The sequence below is a fragment of the Mytilus trossulus genome, chromosome 2 (genome assembly GCF_036588685.1).
Source record: "Mytilus trossulus isolate FHL-02 chromosome 2, PNRI_Mtr1.1.1.hap1, whole genome shotgun sequence".
NCBI classification, from domain to species: domain Eukaryota; kingdom Metazoa; phylum Mollusca; class Bivalvia; order Mytilida; family Mytilidae; genus Mytilus; species Mytilus trossulus.
The window spans coordinates 70,036,739-70,043,891 of NC_086374.1; positions in this window are offsets into that span (position 1 = coordinate 70,036,739).

The window sequence follows — 7,153 nt, forward strand, 5'->3', positions numbered from 1 at the left end:
TATCTATAAAATTAGGTTTAATCCATCATTTTCTACACCAGGAAATAACTGTACCAAGTCAGGAATATGATAGTTGTTTTCTATTCTTTTGATGTGTTTGGTCTTTTAATTTTTCCAATTGATACGAAACTTTCCGTTTTGAATTATACCTTGGAGTTCGTTTTTTTTTTTACTTTTTTATAATAAAATGTTAAAATTGCTACAATTGATACTTTTGAGTTTTGACCAAATTATCGACATACATTTCAAAAGGATATTTACTTTTGTTCATACTTAAAGATCTGTTTAAAGTTATTAGATAAATTATGTAGATATTATTTTGAATAATTATGACAAAACTAAACTGTACCATAACCGAAATTGGCATCATATACTGTTGAACATATGTAGTGAGTGATCTGATGTATATCTTGTAAGAGTCAGTTGTTTACCGATGTTTAAATCTTATATAAAATCATTAAGAATGTACAAATTAAAGGCGCGAGATAAGGTATGTCTACAAGCAGACAGGATGAGCGTCTAGTGCCTTGCACGCATCAATCACCATAAAAAAACATATTCAGTCAAAATGTTCGAATCGGTAAATTTTGAAATGTAAAATAAACTCATCATAGATACCAGGATTAAATTTTGTATTAACGTCAGCCGCGCGTTTTGTCTACAAAAAAGACTTACCAGTGAAAAACGAATCAAAAAATGTTTAAAAGGCTAAATAAAGTACGAAGTTGAAGAGCAATGAGGACCAAAATTCCTAAACGTTTTGCCAAATACAGCTAAGGTAATCTATTCCTGAAGTAAAATAGCCTTAATATATCGATAATATGTTTTGAATGTGTTAGGGGCAATAAGTGAAATTAGGCATTAATCAATAAGATAACGCCTAGGCAGTATGTCTTACACAAAATAATTAGGTTAAGCATTATATCCTCAAAATTGTGTCCAGGCCTTTTTATGCCTAAAATGAAAATGAGGGTAAATAAAAAGAATTGTATTCAAAGTTAAAATACATTTGTTACATAAAATAATAATTAATGAATTTAAAAATGGTAATTGCATGAAATGAAATCATAAGTAGCATATTGATAATAAATTTCATTGACTAAATCTCTTAAAATGTAAGAAAACTTGTTGGATAGTTTTCTCATTGGCAATGATACTACATCTCTTTATTTTAGTATTGACTAGAACACATCCGCGAAATCGCGGGCATTTAGAACGTGGTTGAAAGTATGGAAAGTGTTGTAGGAAGAATTTTGTAAAAGATTTACTGACTTGTGAATTTCAGGAAAAATATCAGAAGTAACAGGTACTTGGGGACAGGAAAATGTTTTTTTAACCCTCCTTCTTTTTTTCCAAAATTCCCTTTTTTTTGTTTTCTATTAATTTCATTATGAACATACATGTAGTATATTATGAACATTCAAGTCAGGAGCCTGTAAATTCAGTGGTTGTCGTTTGTTTATGTGTTTCATATTTGTTTTTCGTTCATTTTTTGTAAATAAATAAAGTTGTTAGTATTCTCATTTGAGTTGTTTTACATTGTCATTTCGGGTCCTTTTATATCAGACTATGCAGTATCGGCTTTGCACATTGGTGAAGGCCGTAAGGCGACCTTTAAGGTGGCTCCTGGGTACAAAATTTTCAGCAAAAAATTAAACCTTTATTTTTTCATTACAAGTTTTATTTGTTACACTATTAGTTATTACTTTATGATATGGTACAAAAATCAACCCAAAAAAATGATTCGGTTTGGCCCCAGATGACTTTTTAAATGTTTATATCATTGAAAAAGCTCCAAATTATCTCCCTTTGGTGCAAAAATGCCATTTTTTGGCATTAAATTTGACATATCTTTTTTTTACTCATCGGTGACCTATATTTTTTATTATTTTTTAAATGAGCTGTACATAAACTAAGTTATTGTAAAATTATTAAGCGATTTCTGTAATTTGGTTATTTTTTAATTTCGATATTACATCTATTTCTCCTATTAGGTCAACAGAAAAAAAGGACATTAACAAAAATGTATGCTTCTTCCAGAGGCAGATTGTGAGCTTAAATGAACGGTGACCCCATCTTTTTATTTCATTTTTCTTTTAAGTATATGATAAAGTGCATGTATAGAAAAATATAGAGAAATCCTATATTAGAAAAAAAAAAGATTTATACCCAGGAGCCCCCTTAAATGTTAATTTCGGTGTCATTTTGGTCTCTTATGGAGTGCTGTCTCATTGGCATTCATACCTCATCTTCTTTTTTTGTAAAAAAAACTTAATGCTGGACAATTTCAGAAAAGGTATCAAAAGTCATAGGTAATTTGGGACAGGATAATTGTTTTTCTAGCCCGGCTCCTCCTTTTTCCACAAAAGAAATCCTTTTCTTTTTTTGGTTAGTTCTCTATTAATTTTAATGACACATGGATAATTTTAGCGCTTATCTCAATATTATGAACATTCATAAAAGGGGGGATCGCACCGGGAGGGGTCCTGATCCCGATATCCCGGTCTTAAGTTCCGAATATAATATAAATTAAATATCTCGACATCCTGAAATTCGAAAAAAAGAAATCCCATATCCCGAAATGGTAAATCCTGAAATTTCGATCTTAAAAACACCCGTTCCCGACGTCCCAAAAAGGTCCTGTTTCATTTATTACTATAAATAAAGTGTATTTTCTTTTAAATTCAATTCTCAGTTTAATAATCGATCCACGGCGGTCATTATTTTAGCGCTTATCTGTATATCATGAAAATTCATTAAAGGGGGGATCGCACCGGGAGGGGTCCTGATCCCGATATCCCAGTCTTAAGAACATGAAATCCCGAGGTTCCGAATATAATATAAATTAAATATCTCGACATCCTGAAATTCGGAAAAAGAAATCCCGGATACCGAAATGGCCAATCCTGAAATTTCGATCTTAAAAACACCCGTTCCCGACGTCCCGAAAAGGTCCTGCTTCATTTATTACTATAAATAAAGTGTATTTTCTTTTAAATTCAATTTTCAGTTTAATAATCGATCCACGGCGGTCATTGATATATTATACAGACACTCTCTATTTAATAAACTCTGTGACCGCCGATGATAGTAAACTTGAAAATGGTATCAGACAGAAAATACACTTTATTCCTAGTATATGTATTTGTTTCAAAGTATACAATAAACGCAAGCCGGAGGCCTAATATGAATTAAAATTTCGTCCAAAGACGGATATCAGACAACAAATACACTTTATTCGTAGTATATGTATGTTAAAAGTATACAGAAAACGTAAACCGGAAGTCTAATCGGACTTAAAATTTCGTCCAATGACGGAAACATATCCGGACGCCTTTTTTCTCGTTTTTCTCCAAAAATAACTCAATTTGGATAATCATATGAATGGATGGAAAATGCGATTATGCACTGTACATATAGGACACAGAGGCATGAAGATTAATTTATTGTGGAAAGAAGAGAAGCGACACCCAAAATGAGGTCTTCTCGTTTAATAGTATAGATAAAAAACAATTTATTGATCTTTTTTGCAAAATGATTGTGATATATAAACTCATCATAGATACCAGGACCAAATTTTATATATACACCAGACGCGCGTTTCGTCTACAAAAGACTCATCAGTGACGCTCGAAGCCAAATAAAGTACGAAGTTGAAGAGCATTGAGATCCAAAATTCCTAAAATTATTGCCAAATACAGCTAAGGCAATATATGCCCGAGGAAGAAAAGCCTTCGTATTAGTATTTAAAAAAAAATCCCACATTTTGTACGATTTTGAGAAAAGTCATGCTTAGTTCAGTTAGAATATTACAAAATGCGAGTTTTAATTATTGCGTTTACAACTCAGTCGCATTATTCGCAATAATAAAAACCTCGCAATAATTTCTGAATTTACAGTATTTAAAAAAAATCCCAAATTTTGTAAACAGTTTATTTATAAATATAACAATATCAACATGGTACAGACAATGGCAAAGATTTTAAGTTTCCAGTATTTGCATCTGGTGATTGTCCAGTATATTTGTGTAAAAGAAAATTCCGTTTTATATATATGGACTAATTTGATTCCAAATGACGACTTAGTTAATTCAGGAAGGTCCAATATTGGAGAATAAAACCGAGGACTACACAAGACTTTCTACGGTAACTAGTTCTAGCAACACTAGCATTGATTTGGATATAACCAAAGCTGTAAATACATGACATTTGGCACACCAGTTATTGTGAAATATCAATTAAATCAGAAGCCAACTTGGAACAACTTTTTGATAAAAGAGCTCTAATAAAATAGAATGTTTTATGTGATCTTGGTACACCATACGACAATGCAGTTTCAATCTTACTTTGATTGGAAATCTATTAAAAATGCTAAACTCTTAGGACAACAACGGAATTTAATACTACTCCCAAGTCCTAATGTGCTTTTTAACATGTTACAATTTTAAAAACAAAATTGAAGAAATAGTTATAGATTATCGTTGATTATCTCAACAAGAATGATTTTCTCGCTTGAGCTGGAACAGCGAAAGTGAGAAAAGCAATCGAGTTGAGATGACCAATGATAATCTGTTTATCGCTATTTTACCTATGACGACGTTGTCAATTTCAATGTCAATTTCGTTAACAACGCACGTGGCGTCCTTAGTTTCTAGCGATAATTTTTTCCATCTCAAGCGAGTAGCATGATATGAAAATTATCACAAAAAAAGATCAAAGGAAAAATGCACAAAATAGCGATAATACAATGTAATCGTGAAAAAATGCGGATACATTAATAGGTTGTTTTATTATACGGTTTACACAATCTAATTAAATATAATAGATCTCTGGTTTCGTTATACTACATATGAGAAGTATAACGAAATCAGAGATCCGCTATGACCGATTTCTTTATATGTTTTCCCCAAAATACCACACAGTTCCTCTAGAAAAACATGAAAATCTATAGCTACCTTGTTTTTTGGTGGCAAAAGTTTTGTTTCTCCCTGATTCAAATTTATATTCCGCAAAGTTTTTGAAATTTGTAAACGCATAAATGTAAAGTACTAAATGGTTATTTTAGAAAATTAGAAAATTCATATATTTTATAAAACCGAAGGAAAGTTGTGACTGGCAGAAATTCATTTCTGCAATTGTCTATTTGTGACAGTTTGCCTCATTAAATCCTGGAAACACAAATAACATTGGTATCTTGTGTGCGAATTCACTCAGTATCTATTTAATCCACCCCACATTAAAATATCTCATAGCTAATGAATTCGGAAAAAAAGAAAATGTAAGAACGAGAAGAGGGGTGTTGTACTTTCGCTTTGTTCAATGTGATTTTATGAAATTCCTTAATTGTACAACTCATAAATATAGTAGGTATATCCGATGTATACAGTACATTGAAACGTAATTCTCCGAAAGAAAAGAAAAATACAAATATACATATTTTGGTTACCGGACATCCTGAAATAAAACCTATATATCTTTTGTTTAAATGACACTCTGAAAACTAAACCTCACAATTGATTAACAAAACCCAATCGGATAGTTTTACTTTGTCTTCAACGAATAAAATATCATATATATCTCGGTACATTTACAAAAGAGTACTTAGAAATAAACACAACTAATCGATGACTGGGGCTAAACACGTGATTCTATGGCGTGATAAAACCTTCCCAAAATGAATATTCAAAGAATATAAAAACTGGAGACTCCATTGGTCCTTAAATATTCACACTGGACACCACATAAAATGGCGCCGAGGTTTCATATTCATTTGCTCTCAATTTTACAGAACTTATAGTTTTTAAGATAGGAAAAATATATATTTTTTATTTGGTCATGTTCTTGTCTGGCATGCTGATATCTGACCCAAACGTCTAATTTGAACTGTTCTCATCTCTTTTCGTCGTCCGTCCGACTGACATCACCACACTAGGGAAGAATAGAAATATGCATAGGGTCACTTAAGCCTTCTTCCGATCGGCATCCAACCCCATTGCCAAAGTAGAGTGCACGTTTGGCTGCGGAATGTACAAGTACACAGACACACCGGTCAGGATGAGGACATCAGATGACCTCTTTACTGGACCTACCTATTGCAGTTCTTGTTGCATTTTTCTCGTCCTGAACATGCATGTAGTATTTGCCCCTGAACGTTAAACCTCCAACAATCAATCCATCTGTCATTCCATGTCGTCCGTCCACCGTCGTCCATTAACTTTTCACAAATCTTCGTCTTTGAAACTAATGAACCGAAAAAATGAGAAAATAAATATAACCCGTGTGACAATCATCACGAGGAATTTAGTTTTGAAACATGCCAACGTACATGGCCAACATGGCTGAAAATTGAACATATGGGGTGAAATGCAAGTTTTGTCTATGATTTTCTTAAAGTGTGCTATAGATATAGAAGAAAATCTGACAGTGAAAAAATGTTCAGAATGTTGAGCTTCGCTTTACTTTGCTTCAATACGTTCAGATGTTTTCTTATGGAGTTTTCCCTTCGATGACGAGTTCGAGTCATTTATTGCGTAATTTCCCTATTGAAATTATAAAAGAAAGATAAAACCTTGGAAAGACAAAAATAATCAGCAAGCATTATCTACCCAATAGACACACTGTAAATCTAAGTGTTAATAAATAGAACACTGCTTGAACGATTTTTTGTAACTCTTTTTGAACGTGTAATGGTGTTCCAAATGTTTACACTAGTGTTCATCAATTGAATGTGTGGTGTTCAGTTTTTAATGCCTTTGTGTTTCATTTTTGAACACTTAATGTTATGTTAAAGACCTTAACATTAGTGTTCAACGATTTAACGTGTCCGAATGTTCAAAATCGTAATGCGTTGACGCGTTCAACGGCCATGTAACAGTTTTTGAACACACCGAACATGTTCAAAACCCAAAATGTTAAGATTCAGAACACCAGACGTTAACAATCAGAACAGTTGACATAGGTGTTCAAATTGATGGTGTTCAAATGTGGAACATGTTCTATTGTTAAGCGTACATAATTTTCCATAAGTACTAAACTTAATTAAACTGTTATAAAAACTATATTGAATCAGGCAAAATACAACAATAAAACATAATTTAACAAGTAATTCTTTATATAATCAAATGAGCATATTATATGTAAGAAAAGTGCACAAG